The sequence below is a fragment of the Suricata suricatta genome, chromosome 15, assembly GCF_006229205.1.
Source record: "Suricata suricatta isolate VVHF042 chromosome 15, meerkat_22Aug2017_6uvM2_HiC, whole genome shotgun sequence".
NCBI classification, from domain to species: Eukaryota; Metazoa; Chordata; class Mammalia; order Carnivora; family Herpestidae; genus Suricata; species Suricata suricatta.
Genome location: NC_043714.1, coordinates 66,103,991 through 66,128,653, shown reverse-complemented (window position 1 = coordinate 66,128,653; position 24,663 = coordinate 66,103,991). Strand labels below are relative to the sequence as shown.

Here is a 24,663-nt window from a genome sequence, read left to right as displayed (position 1 = left end):
GCCTCGGTTTCCCCATCTCTACAAAGGACGAGAGCCCTCCCTGCTTCGGTGTTGATAAGAGGCAAGAAATGACTCCGAGCAGGAAGGCCTGACTTGGAGCCTGGTTCACACGGGTGGCCCTACTGGCGAGTGTAATAGAGGACTGTCTGGGCCAGGAGTCAGCAAGCCTGTTCTATAAAGGACCAGAGAGTCAGTGTTTTGGGCTTCATCAGCCATCTAGTCTCTGTTGTATATTCTTTTTAAAATGTTCAACCCTTTGGAAATGTAAACAGCAGTCTCAGTCCAAACTCCTTACAAACACTGACCACTGAGCAGATCTGACCTGCAGACTGCAATTTAAGTCCCCAGTGTAGATCAAGATCGAGCCTGGAGATCCACATGTGGCGGGGGGCAGGGCCATGTTGGCTGGTTTGCTGCACCTTTCAGGGCTGGGCTAGGAACAATGGTGGGAAGAGCCCAGGGCACAGGGGTACAGCAGACTCGGTGCTGAGGAGCCTGGACAGGTGATGCAGTGAAAATGTGGTGGGACCAGGGGGCTGAGGAGGGCCAGGCAGGGCTGCTCTGTGCTCTCCCTCTGAGCCTGGACCTCATCTGTTGGCATCATGGCATCACAAGCTAAGAGGCACACCGAGCCAGAGCCTCTGAGGACAGCAGGAAGTGTGACATTTATCCTCCAAAAACATTTGTGAAACATTGACTATGTTCCAGGTGCTGTTGTAAGCCATCAACAAGACAGAGGTGACCAGGCTCTACCCTGGAAATCCTGGCTGACAGCTTGCACCTTTATTTGCAAGGAAGTATTTGCCTCATTGAACCCAGGCTTCTGTGGTTCCTGGCCAGTCTCTGCCTTGAGGCTTAGGGACCTAGAAGCCTGTCCTTGGAGAGGAAAGGAAGAAAAGATCTGCTGATCATGAAATGGTAACTGGACAATGACCCCGCCTTGCTCAGCTGGTAGCATGGCCAGAGAGCCCTTAAAAAGTGCTTCCCAAAAAGCTCTTATTCACCACCCCCACAGCCAAGGTTGTGAGAGGCTCCTAACGTGGGCCCTGACCATCTGAGGGAGTGTCAACACGTAGCAGAAGCTGTTGACTATCTCTCTCCCAAACTGAGAAATAAAGAGTTTATTATAAAACTAGCTGAGTAGTTACTATGTTTCAGGTACTTGACCTTATTTAGTCTTCAGAACAACCCAGTGTGGTGAAGTATCATCGCTGCCATTTTAGATTGGAAAATTGAGGCCAAGTGAAGGTAACTAAGGTGTCCAACGTCATTCTGTTCATAACAATGAGAGAACTATGCACTCTGGGCCCCAGACACAGTGAACTTCCTTTGGCTCCTAGCCTGCACTTTATCCCTTGGAGCCAAATAGTGAGTTGTATCTAGCATGTCATCCTTATTTTATCTTGACTCTCCTCCTGTGAGGAGGCCTAGACTCATTGCAGGATGTGTGGCCAATCCCTAATGAATACACCAGCAATTGACGGGTGGCTTGAGTTTCTTCGTACCCAGAAATGAAAGTAACACCACCTTACCCATGAGAGCCACGGAGCATTGAGAAGTCTGTTCTGAGCAGGCAGAATAGTGTGGCAGAATTAAGATGACAGAGGAAAAATGAAGCATTTCGGAGAGGGCATTAAGAATACGTATCCCAAGTCAGCTGCTGGTTTTCAACTTGTAACTGCCCACACACCTGCAAATGGGGAAATGAGATCCATGGTCACCAATATACAGAGTGGCCTTGACATTCAGAGCAGGGTCCACAAGATTTGCTGTAAAAAGCCAGAGAGGCTTTAGTTTAGCTTTCACAAGGCCACACAGCTCTCTCACAACTGTTGAGCGCCACTGCTGCTGCAGGAGAGCAGCTCTGGACAACAGGTAAGTGAATGGATGTAGCTGTGTACCAATAAAACTTTATTTACAAGATCAGGCAGTGGGCCAGGTTTGGCATGTGGGCTGTAGTGTGCCAATTCCTGGTTTAGAACAGACACAGCAATACAACCGTTCAGTAGGAACCGATGCGGCAGACACTCCACATATTTTATCCCCTTTGAGTGAATGTCTTTTCAATAACAGGCGTTTGATGTGTGCTCACCCCAGACCAGGCGCTGTTCTTGGCATAGGGCTTCAGTGCAGAAAATGACAAAACCCTGTGTACATGGTGAAAACCCTGTCTATGCGCCTCCCTTCCCCATCACCCCAACTTTCCAGATGAAGGAAAGAAGCCCAGCAGGGACACTGCAGAGCTTGTGAGGGGCAGAGCTGGGGTTCTAGACCAGATCCCAAATCTCGGGTCTTGCCACCACTCTGTGCCATCCTTCAAACCAGAATCAAGACGCTGGATTCCAGCCCAGAGGCCATGTGTGCCGAGCAGTCTTCCCAAGCTGAGCTGTAGGGTGGCTGTCGGCGTCCCTGGTGGGGCACCGGCCCAGCTTCCAGAAATGCCCTGATGCAGTGGAAACCACCCACCTCGGATACATGCCAGAGAGGCTTCTTCCTAGGGTACCCCTTCAGGACAGTCCAGACATCCCGGAGGACACAAGGGGCTCCAACGGCGCCCACCCTCAGCGGCCACACAGACTGGCCTGGCCGGGGAGGCCGAGAGCCAGAGGACGGAGCCGATGAACACAGCCCTGCTGTCTGAAGGCTTGTCTCTGCAGGGCACTGGTGGGAGTGGCCTGTGGTCCTCTTTTTATGGTTTTATGTGGCTTGGACCCTGAAATAAAAGAGCTCTCTGTGGAAGGGAATGAAGATGGGAAAGAGAGAGAGAAGAGGAACAGACTTTTCTAGAGTCTCTGATTGGTGCTTAATCGAACACTTCCTCCACATACGGAAGGATGGGATACACTGTGGCTCCCCAGACCAGGGATTGGTCAAAGTCTTTTCGTAAAGAGCCGTGGAGTCAATATGTTTGATTTTGTGGGCTATGCAGTCTCCGTCACAACTACTCAGCAGTGCCTTATAGAATGCAAAGGCTGTTTGCATCCCTTGTTGCCATAGAGACGATTTGTAAAGGAACAAGCATGGCGGGGTGTCAATAAAACTCCATTCGTAGGTACTCTGAATTTCCTGTAATTCTCATGTGGTATGCAATAGCATTCTTTTGAGTTTTTATTTTTAAAATGTAAAAATGAAGGGCAACCGGGCAGTTCAGTCAGTTATGCATCCAACTCAGGCTCAGGTCATGACCTCATACTTCATGAGTTCAAGCCCCGGGTCCAGCTCTGGGCTGACAGCTCAGAGCCTGGAGCCTGCTTCGAATTCTGTGTCTTCCTCTCTATCTGCCCCTCCCAGACTTGTGCTCTGTTTCTGTCTCTCAAAAAAAAAAAACAAAAAAAAAACTTTAAAAATAAATAAATGAAATAAAATGTGCATGCAAAAATGTAAAGTTTCAAGTATAAACAGTATTTGAAAACATAACAACCATTTTGAGTTTGTGGGCGGTACTAAAGCAGCAGTGGGTTGGAGGTTGCCCAAAGGTCAGAGTTTACTGACCCCTGTCCTAGGTGATGTCATGCAGTGTGGGAGGATTCAGCTCATGCCTGGACCACATCCTTAAGTGGCTGGCCCAGGAGTCTAACCCGGATCCTAGGTTTCCTGGCCACAGGAATAGAATTCCTAAGGACAGTATGGATGGTAGCAAGAGCCTATCTGTTTTTGACAATTGCAAATAGAACCATAAAGACATTCATTCATTCATTCATTCATTCAATCATTCAATCAATTATTCATTCACTGATCTTTAAAATGTTCAGGACCCTAAGGCAGGAGATATTCATGTCAAGAGCCTCTTTTAAGCCTTATGACAACTCTTAAGAAGGTCAGCAACTTACAATGGTCACCCCCATTTCAAAGATGGGGAACAGAGCTGCGGAGAGAGGCCCACATTCATTCCATTTGCTCAGCTACCTAAGCCTTGGGGGTGAGAACTTTCCTTACGGAATGTGGCAACAAGTAAGTAAAATGCGTAAAATAAGAAGGCTAAAAAAACAGTGATTTTGAGGTTAAAATATATGTACAATTGTTCCAGACGTGGGGCCAGTGGGTAAAGCTCAGGGAGGGGTCCTTTGGGCCGAGCCACATTTCAGCCATCAGAGATGGGGGCCTGGGCAGCAAGAAACAGAAAGGACAAGGTCCCAAGAGAGGGGACGGAAGGCTGTGCAGAGGGCAAGGGACCTACTAGCTGGGCAGAAGGGGTGGGGGTTAGCCAGAGGAAGGCCTGAGGCCCCAGCCTGGAAGACAGGATGAGCTGCAGGGCGCTGGGGACTCCTGGGGGCCATCTGCTCTGCTGTGATATTTCAGCAATGGCCAGTGCACTAAAATTCTCAGTCTGCAGCCCCCTGGGGGCTGGGAGAGCCAGTTGAGCCTTCCCTGAAGCCCCAAAAGGTGAGGTGGGGACGGCCAGAGGTGGTGGCTTCCACCACCAGGCTGGAAGGCAGGCAAGGGCTGAACGAGAGAAGAGCTTCTGATGTTTTTCCATAGGTTTTCCTATTGAACCATTCAAGTCTCCCAATGTGATAAAAAGTTCTATCTAGTTTTAAAAGTCTGTATAGGGGCACCTGGGTGGCTCAGTTGGTTAAGTGTCTGACTTCAGTTTAGGCCATGATCTCATGGTTCGTGGGTTCAAGCCCCGCATCCGGCTTTGTGCTGACAGCTCAGAGCCTGGAGCCTGTCTTCGGAATCCGTGTCTCCCTCTCTCTCTCTGCCCCTCCCCTACTCATGCTCCATTTCTCTGTCTCAATAATAAGTAAACATTTAAAAAAGTCTGTATATATAAAGCATGTGTTACATGCCATGCCGACAGAAACCTTCCAGCACGGAGCAGCGAGGCTGCCCCTATTCTCCAGCCCCTCGGGGTCCTCACTGTGCCCTTCCCGCACCTGAAGCACCAGTGGAGGGACAGAGGTAGGAGGGCAGAGAAAGAGATGAAGGAAAAACAAGGGTCTTGAATGTGCCATGGCCCTAGTGCCCCCCTGGGGAGTCAACGAATGTGCATTGAGAGGGGGTGAGTGAGCGAGCCACCGTGTGACATGGGAATGGGCGAGCATTCTGAATGAAGGTCAGGCTTTTCCAAAGTGAGAAATAGGCTGAAGGTTAGTGGTTCCCTCGGCCTGTGGCAGAGGCTGAGCAGGCTGCCAAGGCGAGCGCTGGACTTGGCGGGGCCGGGCAGGGTTGTATAATCCTGGCAGTCCTGCCGGGTCACTCCAGAACACCAGGGCAACCTTCGTACCAGAAAAACAAACTCCTGACCGCCTGCCAGCTGGCGGCATAAACAGGAGCGATAGCACACCAGGGACCCCCGAACATTGCTCCTTATCCTGTTGGGCTAATAATAATCCCAGTAACTCACTCTCATGAGCACGTACCTGTCAGGTGCGTGGGCTCAAAGCTTTAAGTGCATTCTGTCCTAAGTCATCAGGAGAAGTCCCTAAGGAAGGGAATAGAACCAGCCCATTTCAGAGCTGAGGAATCTCAGGGTCAAGAACTTACCTTGGTGAATTCATCATGCCATTCGAGAGTTGAGCTGGGATAGGAAGCCAGGCCACCTCATTCCGGGAGCTGCCCTCAAGGCCTCAGTGCTGTCGGCAGACAGCTGCACACGTGACAACGGAAACAAAGGTCTCGGAGCCTGGGATTACGTGGAGTCAGATCTCAGCTCCCCCACTTCTAGCTGCAGCTGGGTGATTTTGGATTAACTCTGCTCAGTGTCTCTTGTCTCATGGGTCAAATGTGGAGCCTCGGGCCCTAGGGTGGTAATAAGGATGCGGGGTGGGGGGAGGGGTATAAGCAAAATTGCTGCCAGTAGTCCCTCTATAATGTGTGTGGTCTCATGGGGCCCACAGCCTCTCCTAGAGTATAACATGGGTCCTCCCTGAACCTCAGGCTTCTCTTTAGCTCCCATACAAAGTCACCCTCCCCTCCCGGGCTGCACTCTCTATTCAGTAAACTCCCAAATAGGGTAGGAAAGCCTACCAAGTTACCCAAAGGCTACCAAAGAAACACATTCTCTGACCACTCAAGCTCAGGCTTCCCTCCCTCCCCCCATCAAAGTCAGCCTTTAACTTCCCACCTACTTCCATGGGGGTTGGGGGATGGGCAACAAGGGAAATGGAAAAGGTGGGAAAACCAGCTGAGTCTTGGAGATAACTAGTTCCATAAATGCTGAATTACCAAACTGTAGAAAGAATTTTCTTTCTTGCCTGTAAATCTCTCTCTGCTCCTCCAGAAACCTCCAGCCCCACCCCTCCCAGGGAGGCGTGAGGATAGAGGTCTCTGCAGAGAGCTGCATTTCAACATCATTGTTTTCCTTTGTAATCCTGAGTGTTGTCCCATATGCATTTTAAAAGCTTTATTCTTGGAGCATCTGGTTAAACTCCAGACTCCTGGTTTAATCTCAGGTCATGATCTCATGATTAGTGAGCTCAAGCCCTGCATCAGGCTCTGAACTGGCAGTGTGCAGTCTGCCTGGGATTCTCTTCTTCACTTTCTGCCCCTCCCTGCCTCATGCTGTCTCTGTCTCTCTCAAAATAAATAAAAATAAACTTAAAAAAAAGCATTATTCTCCATAAGCACCCAGAGCCTCCCCAGTTTGTAAAAAGGTCCAGTGTGTGCACGCACACACACACACACACACACACACATACACACACACACACACAAGTTTCAAAGCTCTCTCTTTGGTCCTGGCATGCCAGGCTCTTAGGTTTACAGATAGGACCATGTGGCCTCCATCTTTTACCTTCCTTGTGGAAATTCTCTTTTATCTGTGAATCTGTATCACTGAGAAAGTGAGGGAGGAGGTCGGCAAGAATGACTCTGCTCTGATAGGCACGCACTTTTCCAGCTACGACCCCTCCCCTGCTTGGCAAAGCTGCCCCACTAATTATCTGTATCCCTAGCACCCTGCAGACTCTGGGAGGCAGGGACAAGGTTGAATCCTTTATCCCGCAGCCTAAAACAGTAACTGTGGAGATCAAGTCTCAGACGGATGTTTGCTGAATGCATGCAGGGAAGAGAGGCAGCCATGTGGGAGAGAGACTTTCACGGGCACGTGGCTGCTCTGCCCACTTCCATGGGTAAATTCCATCCCTTGAGCAAATCTCTAGCCATCTTCTCCTGACCTCAGAGTTCCCTCTAGAGCTCTTGGCCTTTTCTTCTTATTTGGGCCACATGGAGAACAAGCTGGCACAGTGTCTGCCCCCTGGGGTCAGGGCCTGGCTGTGCCTTCTCAGCTCCGTGGACGTTTGCCCTTGCCCTTCCCTCGGGAGCATTGCAGAGTGACTCCCGTCCATTGCCGGGCACAGTCCCGGGCTTTCACAGATGGCGTCTGTGGAGCAGTCCATCCAAACCTGCAGGTACCGGTTCCTCTCAAGTCGCACACAGCCTTCTCTACCACAGACCCTATACTGAGCCACAAAATAAGTCTCTCTACATTTCAATGGAATGAAGTCACCCACCCTTTCTGAGGACAATGGGAATAGATTAGAAGTCAGCATGAGTTATTACATGGAAAATCCCCAAATATTTGAAGAGACTCTCCCAGGGCTTGACTTGGGGCGGGTCCTCAATAATTTCTGCCCTGACATCTTTCTCTACAGCAGTTTCAATCCCTGGGCCTCCATTAACAAAGGAGGCCAATGTCATGGCTGCCACCCTGAGTGTGGCACTAGCCACCCGGTCTGTGCAGTGAGCTGCGACCATGAATCAACCTAGGAGCACCCTCTGAACCCCTCAGCTTTTTCCAGATCCACACAGGAAGGTCTCCACCTTGCTGCCAAATGGAGCTCACCCACTCCACCCCTTCCCTGCCTGGCTCTCTTCTCCGAGGAGCCCAACTTTCTAGAAGTCCTGCCCAGCTTCAGACCCCTGGTTGATGAACCTTGCTCAATTCATTCAGAATATTCTCTGGCAAACAAAACGAAGTTCATTTGGTTTAGGGACTTTACCTGACACTCCTTGAGGAAAACATGAAGGCAACACATTGAAAAAGCTGCTTTCCTTTGCCTGCATTTTAGGGGGTGCCCGTGAGATCAGCAATACAATCAACCAGAAAGAAACTCAAGCAGCCAAGTCTTTCAAGGTAGATGGTGACAGTGGCCATGACATCCCTGGATTGGGGAATGAAGTGGAATCTGAACTGGACTTAAGGGTTCGCTTGAGCTTTTGAAGGCCATTAACCTGATCCGTGTTTTTAGTTCATTATATAAATGGGCAATGCTGGCGCTGATAATCCCCCACCCATGAGAGCCAGAAGGTGCAGGGAGATGCTATTGGCAGGAATGGGCAGTATGTAAACATTTCATGGAGACAAAGCTGGTTGGAGCATTCTTGTCCTACAAGTCAGGATCAAGATCTCCTAGATAGGAAGGAGTGGGACATTAAGACTTTAATTAAAGCACACCTCAAGGGGCTGGTTCATGACAAAACTTCTTCAGAACTCCATCCATGGAAGGTTTCCAATGGGGTCCCATCAAGAGAGCAAATTTTCAGAGGCAAGATTCGAGTCTGGTTTGTCACTTTCTAGCTGTGGGGCCAAGAGGAGGCGGCTTTACCTCGTTCCTCATCTGTATGGTGGAAGCCACCTCAGAGGGTGGTTGTGAGGACGAATGAAGACACTGAACAAGCGCATTGCACGTAATAACAGTCTAGAGCCCTTATCGTGTGATCGAAGCAAACCCGCTTCTTGCTTGGGACAACCTTGAGAAGTAGGCTATTCCCCTTCAGTAGGGGTGAAAATTGAAGCCCAGGAAAGCTAAGAAATTTGTCCAAGGACACAGGCTGTAAGTTGTAGAGGTGGGAGTCCAACTCAGGTCTAACTCCAGAGCCTCAGGAAACTTCCAGTGTAACAAGAGCGACCCACAGAAATGCCACCAGCACCTCCAGGAGGTCCACCCAAACTGTCCCAGGGACGTTGTGCTGGACTCGCCTTGTAGGAACAAGGGTTCAGATGCTCCATGTCGGCTTGAAGGGCATTTTGGTTTTCACCAAGGAGAAGAGGAGGTAAGAAGAACCCTATTAGTGGGAAACTCACATTGGCAAAAGAAAGAAGGTATAAACAGGAATTCTCTGTTAAGTGAGCCTGGAAAGAGCTGGGCTGAGTACTGGGCTGGCTAGAGTCTCATCTATGAACTCAGGTCCACGCCCCTGGAAACACCCTGATGGGCAAAGCCCTGTGGTTAAGAGCACAAGCTCTGTGTCTGATGGGTTGTTGACCTAATAAAGCTGTGTGACTTCCAGCAAGAGACTTAACCCCTCTGGTCCTGAAGGGGGCTCACCTTTCAAATGAGGGCCAACATATCAACCCTCTGGGAGGCTGTACTGACTAAATGGAACATTCCATATAGAGGTTTAGCCTCAAGCCTGCTAGCATCCTGATGCTTCTTTAAGTGTCTGCTCCACTAGATGTAGCCTGGGTCCCCTCTGCTATCATTCTGCCCACTGTCCAGGCCCCTTTTGCTCACTGGATGACATCTCACAAGACACTACTAGTTAATGTCATAAAAAAGAGAAAAGACTCAAAACTTGAAGAGAAATGGGGCTCAGTCTGTTACTATTACCAGAGATGAGCTTCAACTACAAACATCTTGTCCTCTGACAGCCAGAACTGGAGATCTGACTTCATCCTTCTGGCAAAATATATTTTTGCTGAATAACTGTGATGTGATAGAATTTGAATTCTCCCATTTGACAGCAGCCTGGGGAAGAGAGTTTCTGCCTGGACCACGAGGTGACCTCGATGGGTCTTTGTGTTTTCTTGTATAGAACAGGATGACAGATTGGAGACTTTCCGAAAAAGGCATATTTGCTTCAAGCTTTCCTCTCATTCCACACAAGTTCAAATTTGGGGGTCTTGTTCTGTGCCTGGGCTTAGCTAGGTGTTTGTGATTCTTTAAATCAAAGGTCCCAAGACAGACATCTTTTCAAATTTCACCTTCTCCAAATACACATGCCTCTTACAAGTGGCGTTCAGTAGTGTAATGGAAGGCGTTTGTTCCTTTTTTTTTTTTTTTTTACAGAGAGAGACAGAGCATGAGAGGGGGAGGGTCAGAGAGAGAAGGAGACACAGAACTGGAAGCAGGCTCCAGGCTCCGAGCTAGCTGTCAGCACAGAGCCCGATGCGGGGCTCGAACCCACGAACGTGAGATCTGACCTGGGAGGAAGTCGGAGGCTTAACTGACTGAGCCACCTAGGTGCCCCTGTTCCTCTCTTAATGGCACGTAAATTAATAGTGAGTTGTATAACTGATAGCATCTCAGATTGGAGGAAATACAGTATGTGCTGGGAACCAGACTAGGATTGAATCAAAACTTGCTCTTGCACTAAACAACAACCACATAAATACAGATTGTCACTCCTAACTTACACACAGAAACCTGATGACCAGGGAGTTAAAGAAACATCCACTCAGATTGTTTAGGACAGAGGAGAGTGCAGGTGGGGTTCTGGTGACTACTGCTGAGTGCAATTCACTGCACAACTTGGCGTCATAAAACACCAATCATTTTATGCTGCTCCTGAGTTTTGGGTCAGGAATTTAGGAAGGGCTGGGCTGGGCAGTTCTGACTTGGGGTTGCTCATGCCCTTAGAGTCAGATGTCAGCTGGGCTGTGGTCTCATTTGAAAGTGCAAATGGTCTAAGCATCCCAAATGGCAGTTTGCCTGGCTGTCGGCCAGTGCCGGGTGCTTTCTGAGGGCTCAGCGGAGACCACACACCAGAGCCCTTACAGGTCTCCTCCTCAGCATGGCAGCCTCGGCGCTTCCTGTGGAGCGAGTAAGGAACTCTGGAGGGAGCTGCGTGATCTTCTGTGGCTCCACGCAGTGGAGACTCACATCAAAAGACTCAAGGAAAGGACGTAGATTCCATCTTTCAATGGGAAGAATGTCAAGAAATGGGGCCACTTTGGTTTGAAACCATCACAGATGAGAACCAGGGCCTGACTTGGTTATAGTGGGGGAGGGTACAGACACCAAACGTGAGACTGCTTGTCTGGTGCCCAGAAGCACGAGAAAGGAACAAGAAGCAGAAGCGAGGAAGAGGATGTTTAGGCAAATGCTGGTGGGGTCCTCCGGTCACCTGCATGCTCAAGGGGGTTCACTTGGGGACATTAAACTCTGATGCAGGTTTGCTCCCATCATTCAGAGCTTGTCCATAGCTTTCTGAGAAGCAGATTCAGGGCCAGCTTCACAAGTTTACAGGAGACATCCGGCTTAGAGCTTCGTCAGGCATACCTTGTTTCCAGCCCAAAAAGGCTTTACCTAGTTTGATATTTACTGAGCACCAGCTGTAGAATATTCTGGAGTCTGGGAGTATCTGAGTGAACAAAGCCATATACTTTCCTCACAGGGCTTGTATTCTGATAGGAGATGCAAAACGTCACCATATCTGTACTAATACCAGCAAGGTATAAGACCTATGGACAATGACAGCCAATGGGGGTTGGGGCGTAGTATAGTGGGGGAGGGTCAGAGATGGTCTCTCTGGGAGTTGACATCTGAATGGAGATCTGAATGCAGTGAGGAAATGAGCCAGGTATACAAGGGAAAGAGTGTTCCAGAAAAGGGGAACATTCTGTGCTAAGGCCCTGAGACCAGCCTGCACTGATCACTCCAGAGGGTAAAAATGAGGGTAGTGGCAAGTTGGAGAGACGTAGGGCAAGCCAGCTCCTCCCTGCTGGGCAGGGGTCTGTCTCATCCTCGTGGCAAAGAAGGAAGGGCCTGGAAAGCAGGCATTGCCCCCTTCCTTCTGACCTCACTTGCTTCCCCATATTCTCCCACCCCAAGAAAGATAGGAAGTTCAAGTGAATAAGCCACTGGCTGGAAAGACCCTTTCAAAAAGGAGTTCAAGAAAGTCTAGAGCCTTCTAAAAGGGCCATAGGGGAGACGCACACCCATTTGCATGGGCAAGTTTGGGTATTTTGGTCATTCGCTTCATGACACGACTTTGAAGCCACAGCCTCTCCTCCTGCACAAGTCGGTTCTCTAAGAGGCTTTTTCTGTCAAAAAGAAACCACTGCTGGGGCTGCTTTGGGACAGATTTTAGGGGGAGTTTCATGCTCCATGAGACTCAGTGATGAAAGGGTCAAGATTCTGTTTAAACATCACAAGCAGCCAAATGATTAGATCAAGATACAAACCCAAGCTCATAATAGTGTTCTTCTTCTCTTTTCTCTTTTCTTTTCTTTTTTCTTTTATTTTCTCCTCTTCTCTCTTCTCTTCTCTTCTTTTCTTTTCTTTTCCTTTTTTCTTTACTTTCTGGATAAAGAGGTACATAGCTACTTACTATGTGTCAGGCAGTGTTCTAACCATTGTATAAAATATTTAGTCATGTGAGGTAAGAACTACCATTATCCTTCATCCAGTACTCACGTCACATACAGAGCATTTTGCAAATGAGGCCAGTGAGTCACAGAGGAGCTAACTTGCCCAGGCCTTAGAGCTGGTAAGTGGCAGGGCAGAGATTCAAACCCAGGACTTCCGGCTCTGGAATCTGGGATCTTAACCCCAGTACTAAGCTGTCCAACACTGGCTGTGCTTTGGTGGAAATCCATATCTTTTCGAAATGTTTTCAGCTGTAGATAAGAGACACCTCAGAGTGGCATAAAGAAGGGGGCATGGTTTCAGTAACAGAAAGTCTGGAGTAGACGCCTGTCATGGGCCGGTGGGACAGCTTCACCATGCTATCAAACATCCAGGCTTTTTCTATCTTTTCTGCCCTGGCATTTCATTCTGTTGACCTGTTACCTCGTGCTCGCAAGATGGCTGCTACCCCTCCAGGTACCTTCCCCTAGACCCGGGCGGGGAAAAAAAGATAAGGACGGGCTTCCTGAGCTTCCTTCATGACGTACTTTGCCTTCTTATTTGGAAAGAGGACCACTCCCTAGCATGCTTCTGCAAATGGAATTAGACTTTTCCCACCATTTCCATATCTGGTTTATACCAAGCTTGATTCATTGCATTCAGCGGCAATTGGAAACCATCTTCCCTGAGACCTGGGCCCTCATCCACACCACCCCACCTACCGCAGTTCTATGCAGGGGAAGCCAATGGCTATTGAGGAGACAACACACACCATTTGCCACAGTGGGTATTACTATCCCCCTTTTACATGGGCACATTGCAGCTAGAAGGTCAAGATCACATGACTGATGAAATGGTAGCCCCAGAATATGAACCTAGATCTGCTTGACTGTAAATCCAAGCTCTTAACTGCAGCATAGTACATTGTTGAGTGGAGTCAAGAATTGTTGGGCATGCATTTGGCTTTATCACTAATAGTTTGGGAAGCTTGGGAAACTTACCCAGCCTCCCTGAGTCTCAAACTTCTTATCTTTAAATTGTGGCAAGTGATGGTACCTAACCATAGGGTGGCTATGAGGATAAATGACAATACTAAGCCATCAATAATTCCTGGCTTTTATCACTGTTGTCACTTACCGTTGTTGCTAACTTAATGCCATGAGACTTTGTAGGCACAGTGCACTTGTACCCAAATGAAATACCACTTTGGGTATCTCTGGGTGACATGGTGGTACTGACTAGTTGGTGGACTTGAAAGTGAGGAGAAGGCGTTCATTATAACACTAAGTAGGGGTCCAAGAGTCCTGACATCTGCCTTGCTTGAATTTAGTGATCCAGGTCCTGGCCGCTCAGAATACAGGTCCACCCTCTACAAGGCACAACAGTTGTTCTCGGGACAGGTAGAGGTCCAGAGAGCTTCAAAGTCCCTTTCAGCAATACAATCTGATGATGTTAACCAGAAGGTGAAGCTAATAACTTCCAACCCAGAGGTTATTTTGAAGATTTACTGTGTGAGTGGCATTATAACTAAAAGTGCTGCATAAACATAAAAAAATAAAGCTCTGGTGGTTTCTTACCAGGCAACAATGGGCTTACTATGGGATGCAACAATCACGTTCCTGGTGTCTACTTCCACTCAAAGCCCTGCAAACAACAGCTTGGTAAAGCATCTGACTTCAGCTCAAGTCACGACTTTGCGTTACATGAGTTCAAGCCCCGCGTCGGACTCTGTGCTGACAGCTCAGAGCCTGGAGCCTGTTTCAGATTCTGTGTCTCCCTCTCTCTCTGCCCTTCCTCCATGCACACTCTGTCTCTCTCTCTCTCTTTAAAATAAATAACATTAAAATAAAATTAAAGAAAGAAAGAAAATACCTGCACACAAATGTTTACACCGGCTTCATTTCTAATTGCTAAAACTTGGAAGCAACTAAGATACCCTTTAGTAGGTAAATAGGTAAATAAACTGTGGTCCATCCAGACAATGGAAATTATTCAGCACTGAAAAGAAATGAGGCCTCAAGTCATACAAAGACATGGAGGAGCCTTAAATGCATATTACCAAGTGAAAGAAGCCTAACAGAAAAGGGTACATACTGTATGAGTGAAACAGCATGATATTCTGGAAAAGGCAAAACTATGGAAACAGTAAAGGGTGAGTGAGGCTGCCCAGGCTTGGGAGGAAGGAGGGACAGACGGTCAGGTGGAGTGCAGAGGATTTTCTGGATGGTGCACCTCTTCTGCGTGACAGTGTCATGGTGGGTACATGACATTCTGCGCTTGTCAAAAAGCCACAGAACCATATATAAAGTATTGACATTAGTCCCTCATAATGTATTAATATTGGTTCATAAGTTATAACGAAAGTACCACATGAATGCAAGATGTTAATGATATGGTGGGGTGGGGAGTTGGTATATAGGAACTCTCTACTTTCTACTTGATTTTTATAAGCCTAAAATTTCTCTAAAAACATAAAGTCTATTGGAGCGCCTGGGTGGCATAGTCGATCGAGCATCTGACTTCGGCTCAGGTCATGATATCATAGTTTGTGGGTTCAAGCCCTGCGTTGGGCTCTGCACTAACAGCTTAGAGCCTGGAACCTGCTTTGAATTCTGTGTCTTTCTCTCTGTCCCTCCCCTGCTTGTGCTCACTCTCTCTCTCTCTCTCTCTCTCTCTCTCTCTCTTTCAAAAATTAAAAATAAATAAATATTTAAAAAAATAATAAAGTCTATTGGGGCACCTGGCTGGCTGAGTCAGAAGAGCACACGACTCTTGATCAGAGGGTCCTGAGTTCGAGCCCCACGTTGGGTATGGAGATTCCTCAAATAAAACTTAAAGAAAATCGTCTATTAATGTAAATATCTATCTCTATATTGCTAGGTACATAGATATAGTTTAACAACTTTCATATCTTTTGATACAAGGATTCTGCTTCTGAGATTCTTTTGAGATACAGGACGTACTAGAAGGAAAACTTCATTTACGGAAGGAAAAAGAATAAACAACCTGGAGTTCCTCACCAGCAAACACATGAATAAAAGCAAATTTTAAAAAATGGCAGTTCAAAGTGTTTGGAAGTAACATAGACAATGCTTGCAGAAAAATGCCAGTAGGAAACAAAAATGAGAGGTTCTTAAGATAACTATGGGGAAAACTTGGTATAAAACAACACCAACAGTTTACAGCACTTTGATAATGTAATTGTTCTTAGGCTATCAACGGTCATGAGATTATGGATCATTTTTAAAATTCTTTTTCCAATTTCTTATAATATTTTAAATATATATAATGTATATATATTTAAACATCTATGAATCCTCTAGTGAGGGGAGAAACAACAAGAGCAGCTCAGTGTTCTTAGTACTTGGATAAATTGTAAATCATTTGGGTAGCTCACTGAAAGTTGCATTGCTACACGGCCGGGGTTGCGAGCATTCATCCAAAGCACTTGATCTGAAGCTCGGGCTTAGTCAGAAAGATACTATTTAGAACACAGTATAGTCACCCTGGGGTGTCAGGCACACAAAGATACATGGGTAACAGAAATTCAGATGCAGATGCTGAGCATACAAAGGCATATGGGAAACAAATTCATAAACCAAGAAAGAAGGTTAAGAGTCTTACTCACCCACACAGCAAGCCTTTATTTACTAACTATTTACTAGAAGCCAGGCACCGGGGAGGCACTTCTGAATAAAATCAAACCTCTGACCTTTATTTAAGAACTTCTAGTCCAGTCTCCCCAGAATCCCATATTTCCACACTACGATACCTTTAATGGTGCAAAGGCACATTAAACTTATAAAAACAGGCATAAACTGGGACGGAGCATGCCGTCACCCTAAGCTGTCCCAACAATGCATCTCCCCAAGGGCAGGAACCAGCCCTACAACCTGCAAGTAACTACCTCCCCATGCTTCTTCACTTATACTGACTTTTATTTTTAATATTTATTTATTTATTTATTTTGAGAGAGAGGGAGAGAGAGAGAGAGAGAGAGAGAGAGAGAGAAAATCCCAAGCAGGCTTCACCCTGTCAGTGCATAGTCCAACATGGGGCTCGAACCCACGAACTGTGATATCATGACCTGAGCCAAGACCAAGAGTCGGATGTTCAATTAACTGAGCCACCCAAGCACCCACCACTTATGCTTTTAGGGTCAGGAAATTTATTTCTGACACTACCTCCCACCCCACCCCCACAACATCAAGTATTTGAGACCAAGTATCTGTGAATCATAGGTCAGGTTGACTCATTCTTAAAGTTTCCAGGCTGTGAATTAAAACTATATTGATCTCTTGGCAGAGGATCAAACAGGTGAGACAATGTGACTTGCTCTGCAGATAATCTGTAACAATGCAAAGCAGGTTTGCCAGAACTGTACTGAAATGGAGGTGAGGGTGGGGGAGACGGCTGCTGACAAATTTGCGGGGAGTGAGGGCTGGTAAATGGATGGGCCACCAGTTCCTTTCTCCCCTGGTCTAAGATAAGTATCGTGCTGATGGTTTTCTCTCCATTCACGGTGCTGCCTTTTTGTTTCATTCTGGTTAATGTGAACTATATTTATGGTAGGCTTTTGGAAACTGCTACAGATTCAGAGCCTATAAAATTGTTTCCAGGGAAAAGGGAAGGGTGGATTTGATCACTGCAGGGTCTCTTAAAGATGCAGCAGGGCTGGGGCGCCTGGGTGGCTCAGTCGATTAAACGTCCGGCTTTGGCTCAAGTCATGATCTTGCGGTTCATGGTTCAAGCCCTGCGTAAGGTTCTGTGCTGACAGCTCAGAGCCTGAATCCTGCTTTGAATCCTGTGTCTCCCTCTCTCCCTGCCCCTCCTCTGCTCATGTTTTGTCTCTCTCTCTCTCCCTCAAAAATAAACAAACATTTAAAAAATTGTAAAATATAGAACAGGGTAGGAAGGGAAGGTGGGGAGAGGTCAAGTTCCCAGCCCCAGGAGCTCTCAGTGGACATGTATGTCAGCTGTATGTATGCACCTGCTCAGCCAATGGACACTGACCCTGAGGGATGCCCAGAAACAGAAGCTCACAGGAGGGCGAAAAAGAGTATTAGGAGCAGGAAAGCCAAACCCCACAGAGACCCTGCGGGGCCACGGCACCCACGCAGTTCTTACACCCTTTTACCGTGACCTTTCCCCTGCAAAATCACACTGTCTCAAGACCTATGTGTAGTGCCAAAACAAGGGGCCAGGACTGTCACCCCGTGTGGGAAAGCCTGGCTGGGACCACCAGGGAAACCCACCTGTGTGTGAGTCAGACCCTTGTGGCCCCACATCTCAACACAAGGGAGACATGTCACACAGAGCAGGCTTCAGGGCTCAGGCGGGAAACTCTACTGATGAATCATGACTTCGCAGAACCTTCTCTGTGCCTCCCTGGGAACCCACTGAGGGTCTTCACCGGGAGCGAGTGCAGCTGCACAATTCTCCTGGGAAAAGATGATTGTAGGGGTTTTGGCAGTCTTTTTGGTCAATTCACAAGATGACCTACGTGCAGGGGACGCAGCTCAGAAATGCCAGAGAAACACAAGTGAGCGTGGTTTTTAACTTTCTTTTTCGGTGGCTCTTCAGCTAATTTGAAATCATAGTAATAACAGATACGGAGAAGGTCAGTGACTTGTGTAGACCACACAGCTGGAACTGGACAAGCCTGGAGGTAGAGCTCAGGGGTCCACAGTCTCCTTCCCAAGCCCACACTGCCTTGCTTCGAAACCAAACACCACACAAAGCAAAGGGGGAAGAAAATCCATTTCAATTGGATCGTAAAGTAATAGGAAAGAAGTGTAAGGTCCAAAAACAGTACATTATGGACTCCGTGACTTCTACTCTGCTAAAAGTTCCGGGCTAAATCCCTATTTTAAAACTTTAAAATATAACAAAATATATTTAATTACTTGAATTGAAATTGCAAATGTATTTTAAAGTCTTAAAATTTTTTTAATGCTTATTTATTTTTGAGAGACAGAGAGAGACAGAGAATGAGCAGGAGAAAGAAGCAGAGAGAGAGGGAGACACAGAATCTGAAGCAGGCTCCAGGCTCCGAGCTGTCAGCGCAGAGCCTGACGCAGGGCTTGAACTCAAAGAGCTGCGAAATGATGACCTAGGCTGAAGCTGGACACTTAACTGACTGAGCCACCCAGGCACCCCTCAAGTATATTTTAAAATTGCCCCTTCCCCACCTTGACACACAGTGAAGGGTTAGTTCATACACTCTGTATAGGAATCCTGGGGCAGCTTGTGTGTAAGCCCCATAATTCAGAGTCTAACAGCTGAGAAAGGTTCACTGAGCCCATTGTGCAGATGAGAAAAAAAAGGTCCAGGGAGAGGAAATGACCTGCCCAAGGAAATTCAGCTGGCCATGAGCAGAACCAACACTGTATCTCACATCGCTCGCTACGAAGACCGGTGGAACTCCCCATGCCAGGTGCACTGCCCCAGCTTCTGCACATAAGGGAATTCACATCCTTCTGGCAATCCTTGGTGTTTCCCATGATTCTGTCTACCGTTCGAGCACAGTCTGCAAGGCAGCTGGCTGATTTTCACAAAATGTGGTACAGCTACCAGAGGACAGCAGTGGACACGTACAGAAGAAAGGGTCCCAAACTTTAAAGAATTATTTATTTGGGGCGCCTGGGTAGCTCCGTCGGTTAAGCATCTGACTTCAGCTCAGGTCATGATTTCATAGTTCGTGAGTTCCAGCCCCGCGTCGGACTCTGTGCTGCAGCTCGGAGCTTGGAACCTGCTTCAGATTTTGTGTCTCCCTCTCTCTCTCTACTCCTCCCCACGTGTGCTCTGTCGCTCTCAAAAATTTAAAAATATTTTTAAGAGAATTTATTTATTTGATCCAAATAAAAGGCATATCCATACAACGTAATAAAACTGGGCGGCAGCTAGCCGATATGGATAGAACTCTTGGGTGTATGGGTGAGTGGGAACACGCCAGTAACTGGCTTACCAAGGGCTACAAAACCAGTGCCGTGTGTGCACACACATATAAATGCATTCCAAACGTCTACAAGGATGTGCCCCGAGGTAATACCCAAGTGGAGTTGATAAAGAAACAAGGATAGAGCCCCAGTGATTAAAAAGAACTTTGTTTTATTCGAAAAGCTTTTTTCTTCAAGGTGAAAACATTTATTTACTCTTCGTGTAATAAGTGATATTTTTTTTTTTTAAAAAAAAAGGAAAAATAGGGCTTTATTCATTTACCTCTATGTCCATTCTGTGATTTCGGAACCAGCCGCTACTGGGTGAGAGGAAATTTGTCTGCTTGGTTCATGTCATGAGGTAGGTGAATTGTGCTCTGGGGACGGTAGGAAACGGTTCAGGGATTTCTGGGTTTCAGGGAGGATCCAGAGGCTGAAACAGAGCCCTTGGTAAAATTCTGCCAGGGTCTGCCATGTTGAACACCTTGAATGATGACAACGGTTTCCAAATGGACAAAACTGTCATAGTTTTAAAGGAATTTCAATAGTCTTTGACTTTAGTTAGTGTTCACAAAGAAGTATATGATGGTACAAAAGATAGTCTGTGGTTCCCCAAATTTCACCCTCCACAGAGAGAGACGGGTTTTGGTGCTTCTTATAGCACCCCACTCTGACTGTTTTGATCGGTACCTATGTCTTACTCTGCTAGGCTAGAAATGGCCTCCCCCAAAATTGCCATTTTGATTTGGATTTCCAAAAATGACTCATGAGAAGCCTACTGTATGAGGAAGATGGTCGAACCCAACTCTGGGGAGGGATTTGAATCACCTAACAGCGGAAACTGAAGCAAATATCGCCTTGTAGCAACTGCTACGTAATTATCCATCCTAATGGATTCCTTTCAAGACCAAAGCAGTTCACCAAGGAAGTTTAATTGAAAATAAAATTCCCAGACTGGGGCCGCCTGGGTGGCTCAGTCGATTGAGTGTCCGGCTTCAGCTCAGGTCATGATCTCTTGGTTCGTGGGTCTGAGCCCCACATCGGGCTCTATGCTGACAGCTCAGAGCCTAGAGCCTGTCTTCAGATTCTGTGTCTCCCCCTCTTTCTGACTCTCCCCTGCTCAAGCTGTCTCTCTCTCTCTCAAAAATAAATAAAACAAAAAAAAATTTTTTTTAATTTCCAGACCAACTATTCTGGCAAAGCCACATTAAATGAAGAGAGCTCAGCAGTGACCAAATCCGCTCAGTGTATCCTGTGTGATGGGTGAGGGCTGGAGGGCGGGTGTTCTCCCACATGGGGGAAACATGGCGATGTGCTAGGCTCATCTCTCCAGTTCAGTGTGTCTTCTAGTTACTGGGCACAGGGCTTCGATTCTCTCTGGGTCAGTGTCATCGCTGGGCCTCTCCCTCTATCAAGTGATTTCTGGTCTCCTGAAGAGAAGAAGTTAGGGTTAAAAATACTAAAGATAAAGACAGGGAGAGAAGAGAAAAAGACACTTACCATCCAACCTGCTCATGAGCACAAAGACAGGCCCCACTCCAGACACAGGCTCATGGAAGACAGCAGTGATGGAAAATGACCTTCACCACTTGGGACACTCCTCTGTGTCATTTAGCTGTGTGACCTCTGCTGAGTTATTTAACATTTCTGAGTGATAGTTCTCTCACCTAAAAAAAAGAAAAGGAAAAAATATATATACGGACACTTGGGTGGCCCAGTCAGTTGAGTGTCTGACTTCAACTCAGGTCATGATCCCAGGATTTGGTAGTTCGAGCACCACATCAAGCTCACTGCTGTCATCACAAAACTCACTTGGGATCCTCTGTCCCCCTCTATCTGCCCCTCCCTGTTCGTGCTTTCTCTCTCAAAAATAAATAAAACTCCCTCTCTATATATGGCATACATGTGTGGGTCAGTGTGGGACATGGGAGCTCACCATTGGTGCTGGACCTCAGACCCACACAGATGATCTGAATGAGGATCTGTATTTAACAAGGGTTCCTGGAGATATGTGTGGGGCTCAAATTTGAGAAACAATGGCTTTGGCCATTCTGCACCTGCTGACCCACAGCAACAGAATGCGATCTAAAAGCTGCCCTTGGGGGAGAAACAGAGTCCCCAGGGAGCCACCTGTGGTGGGCACATTTCACCATACCAGATTGTTGTGCAGTCTTCCTGCTTCCTACCTGCAGAGAGGGAAACCAAGGCAGAGCCGAGGGCCTCCCGAATCCGAAGGATTCTCCGCCAACAGGGCCAGACCACCCTGGGGCCCACAGCCGTGTCATCAGAGATGTCCCCATGTCATCAAATGTGCACAGGAAGAGGTCCTGAGTGCAGAGAGGACAATGGCCCCAATGAATAGTAAGTGGCAAATGGGAACGGAGGCCAGAAAACTCCGAAGCGGGTTGGACGACAAACCACCTTCTCTTCCCTGATTGTGGCCTAAATCAAGGTGGGTTCGTAAAAGACAAGCACCCCACACAGCAGGGATTTCACTGTCTATGTACAGACCATCTCTAGAATCACAGACGAGACACTTGTGATGTCAATTGCCTCCCAGAAGGGAGACCTGTAGGCTGGGGAGCTGGAGATTGAGGGAGGAAGAGGAGGAAGAAGAAAAGGAAGGAAGGAAAAAGAGGGAGGGACAAATAAAAGACGGCTGAGTCTCTTGTAATGCAGAGTTAGGTTCAAAAGTCCCCCCAGGATATTCAGGCCCTGAAGCCATTTTTTTTTTTTTTTTCCTTAAAACTCACACTGCTGAGATCACACTGCTGATCCCTGTGTCTGAAAACGTAGAGAAATTCGGCAAGGACATGTCCTGGGCGGCAGAGAGCTACCTTGTTTATTTGTTCTCAAACCAACTGACACTAGCGCCATCCCACCTCTCGAAATCCCAGTGGCTTCTGACTCCAGTCCATTGGGCTTAGTTAGGCAAGGAAGAATCTCTTCCAGAAGATTCTAAAGCCCGGGTTTCCAGACACTTCCCATGACTAAAGGGAGTTGGGGGCCACAATGCTTACACTTTGTGTGAGTGTGTGTATGTGGGAACTGAGAGAAGAGATGAAATAGGAGGTAACACGCAAAACCCTAATTCTGGAATGCACAGCACTGACTGTGCTCAGTGTAGAAAGCACTTCCTAAATCCTTACTGGGAGGAAATGTAATAGAAGTCTGATTTAATGGGCGGGAGACTGAGGCCCAGTAAGGTTTTATGGAAGAACCAAGAGCTAAATGTCCCAGGACACAGGCTTCTTTCATGTCCCTGTGCCCTAGTCTCCCCAGCCATCGTCCAGCAATGACCCACAAGTGTTACACTATGTCTTCATGATTGGCTTCTTTTCCTTCCTTCCTTCCTTCCTTCCTTCCTTTCTCTCTTCCTTCCTCCCCTCCTCCCCCCTCCTTTCCCCCACCCGCTTTTCTTGAGTCTGTTTCTTTACACAAAATATCACTGGGTCTTCAGCTCAAAATTTATTCTACTGATAAGGAAAGTAATGACAGTGTTCCTTTGAGCCATGGAGCTACTACGGATGATGTATAGTTGGATGGCTAGAAGGCCAGCGTTTGAGTCAGAATCTCTTAGGTCAAATTGTATCCTTGCGACTCATAGCCATCTGACATTTGGAAAGTTGATCTCTCTCTGAGCCTCTGGTTTCTTCATTTTTAGAAACGGCAATAGCCCAACAGCCGCCGCTAATATTTATCAAATGGGAACTATGTGTGTACTCTAAGCCAGTGTTATTCTAAGTAAGCACTCTGTATTTCTTAACTCCTTACCATACTGTTATTATGCCCTGTGTACACACGAGAAAGCTGGGGCACAGAAAGGTGAAGTAACTTGCTCAAGGCCACACAGCTAAGGGCAGAACTGGGATTCTCCAGGCTGGGGTCTGGGCTTTAACCATAACAGAAATGTTCTCACAGGGCTGTCAGGAGGGCTTTAGTCAAAGGACTAAAATGCTTACTGGGCCATCCAACCCAGCATAAGCACTCAATAAATTAGATCTATCAGGTACCATTTAGAAATTAATTTCTTTGGTTAGGCAGAAGCACAAGGGTTACTATAGTATGAATGTGTCTAATGAGAAGCTGCTGCCTACGATGGCACTAGTCCCTGACAGGTGCCCTTTCCCAACTGCCTGGTGGGAATGGCATGGGCAGGAGACATCGGCGCTCTGCCCGGGAATCTCCATATTGACCTCTCCCACGGGGAGCTCAAAACAGAAACCCAAATTGGGGCAGCTCGGATGGGCGCAGGGCTGACGTCGGTCCGCCTGACAAGGACAGCATGCTTCGAAACGAGTTGGATGTACTGAATCCCCAAGGCAATGGCCTCGTGCCGGTTGACTCACTGCTTTAGAAATTCTCCGCAGTTGGCTAATTGCACAGAGTCAGGGGAATAAGTCCTTGTATAGAAGAGGCAGCATGAATCAAAAAACTGGCAAAACTTAAGAGCTGGTGTGGAAGAAGGGTCCACCGGTGGCTGAACTAGCAGCCAGCCACCGTGTTCTTCCTCCTTATTCAGCCATTCCCAGTTCTGCCCGGTACTTGGCAGAGGCACACGGTGGCCAAGGCAATCCTAGTGTCTCCGTCAGGGACCAGCTTACCCCTGGCCCAATCTGGCCAATCAGGGGAAGTCTACTGGGGACTTCCGGGGAAATTGCTCCCTAACAGAAGGTAAGAGAGTTGGGTAAGAAGGACTTTCTTCTCCTATTGGGCATTCCTCCTGCTTGAAACGCTAGCGTGCTAAGGTGAGGTCTGCAGCAGAAAAGAGCCTCTCAGCGATGCTAATCCAATGTTGTGACATGCTGGAGCTGTCAGAGCATGCTTGTGGATGTGCCTGATAATACCAGGTGCTGGGGAGGCCACGGGGAAAGAGAACCCCCCAAACACTGCCCCGGTGGATGTGTAAACTGGTACAGTCATTCTGGAAAACAATCTGGCAGTACTTGTGAAATTAAATATGAGTATACCAATGACTCATCCATCCCAGCCCTGGGTCTGTACCAAAGAAACTCTCCCACAGTCCCCATGGGCACAGGTGCGAGGTGTCATTGCAGAACTTGGCTGGGTTTCTCTAGTATCCATCCACAGGGACAAGAGAAGTGAACAGGGCAGGACCCGCATCAAGGGAAGGGCAGACGCAGCCCTCTTCTGAGCTAAGTGTAAGCAAGTTGTGCCCCAAGACTGGATGGGAAACAGAGAGCATGAGGTAAAAGAAAGACAAGAAGGAGATCTGTAAGAGAATCCCATGTGTCTAAATTAAAAGACACCCAATCACAGTAGGTCCACATGTGCGATGCACAGCAAACACTCCTGGGTGGGTGCCTGTGAGGAGTCAAGGGAACCGAACAGGGAAGAATGCCATAAGGAGAAAGACAGAGGTCTTTCAGAGGCCGGAGATAATGTGCCTTGAACAGAGAAGGCTGCCATAA

At 47.5% G+C, this 24,663-nt stretch overlaps 2 long non-coding RNA genes across 11 annotated transcripts in view; both read right to left on the bottom strand.

Annotated features, from left to right (window-relative positions):
* LOC115279409 overlaps positions 1-12,195 on the bottom strand; it is a 27,506-nt gene extending 15,311 nt beyond the window's left edge. Inside the window, exons 1-2 of one of the 3 annotated variants that reach the window (XR_003903424.1) lie at positions 12,131-12,195; positions 5,488-5,742 (exon numbers count right to left, since the gene is read on the bottom strand). This is a non-coding gene — a long non-coding RNA (uncharacterized LOC115279409). Of the gene's footprint in view, positions 1-1,532; positions 1,681-5,487; positions 5,743-12,130 lie in introns of those variants that run through there. The other 2 variants (XR_003903428.1, XR_003903427.1) reach the window with 2 other exon arrangements.
* An 8,149-nt stretch (positions 12,196-20,344) lies between these two features.
* LOC115279408 overlaps positions 20,345-24,663 on the bottom strand; it is a 222,882-nt gene continuing 218,563 nt past the window's right edge. For all 8 annotated transcript variants that reach the window (XR_003903420.1, XR_003903421.1, XR_003903416.1 and 5 more), the window contains 3 exons: positions 21,418-21,558; positions 20,732-20,898; positions 20,345-20,661 (listed from right to left, as the gene is read on the bottom strand). This is a non-coding gene — a long non-coding RNA (uncharacterized LOC115279408). The remainder of the gene's footprint in view (positions 20,662-20,731; positions 20,899-21,417; positions 21,559-24,663) is intronic.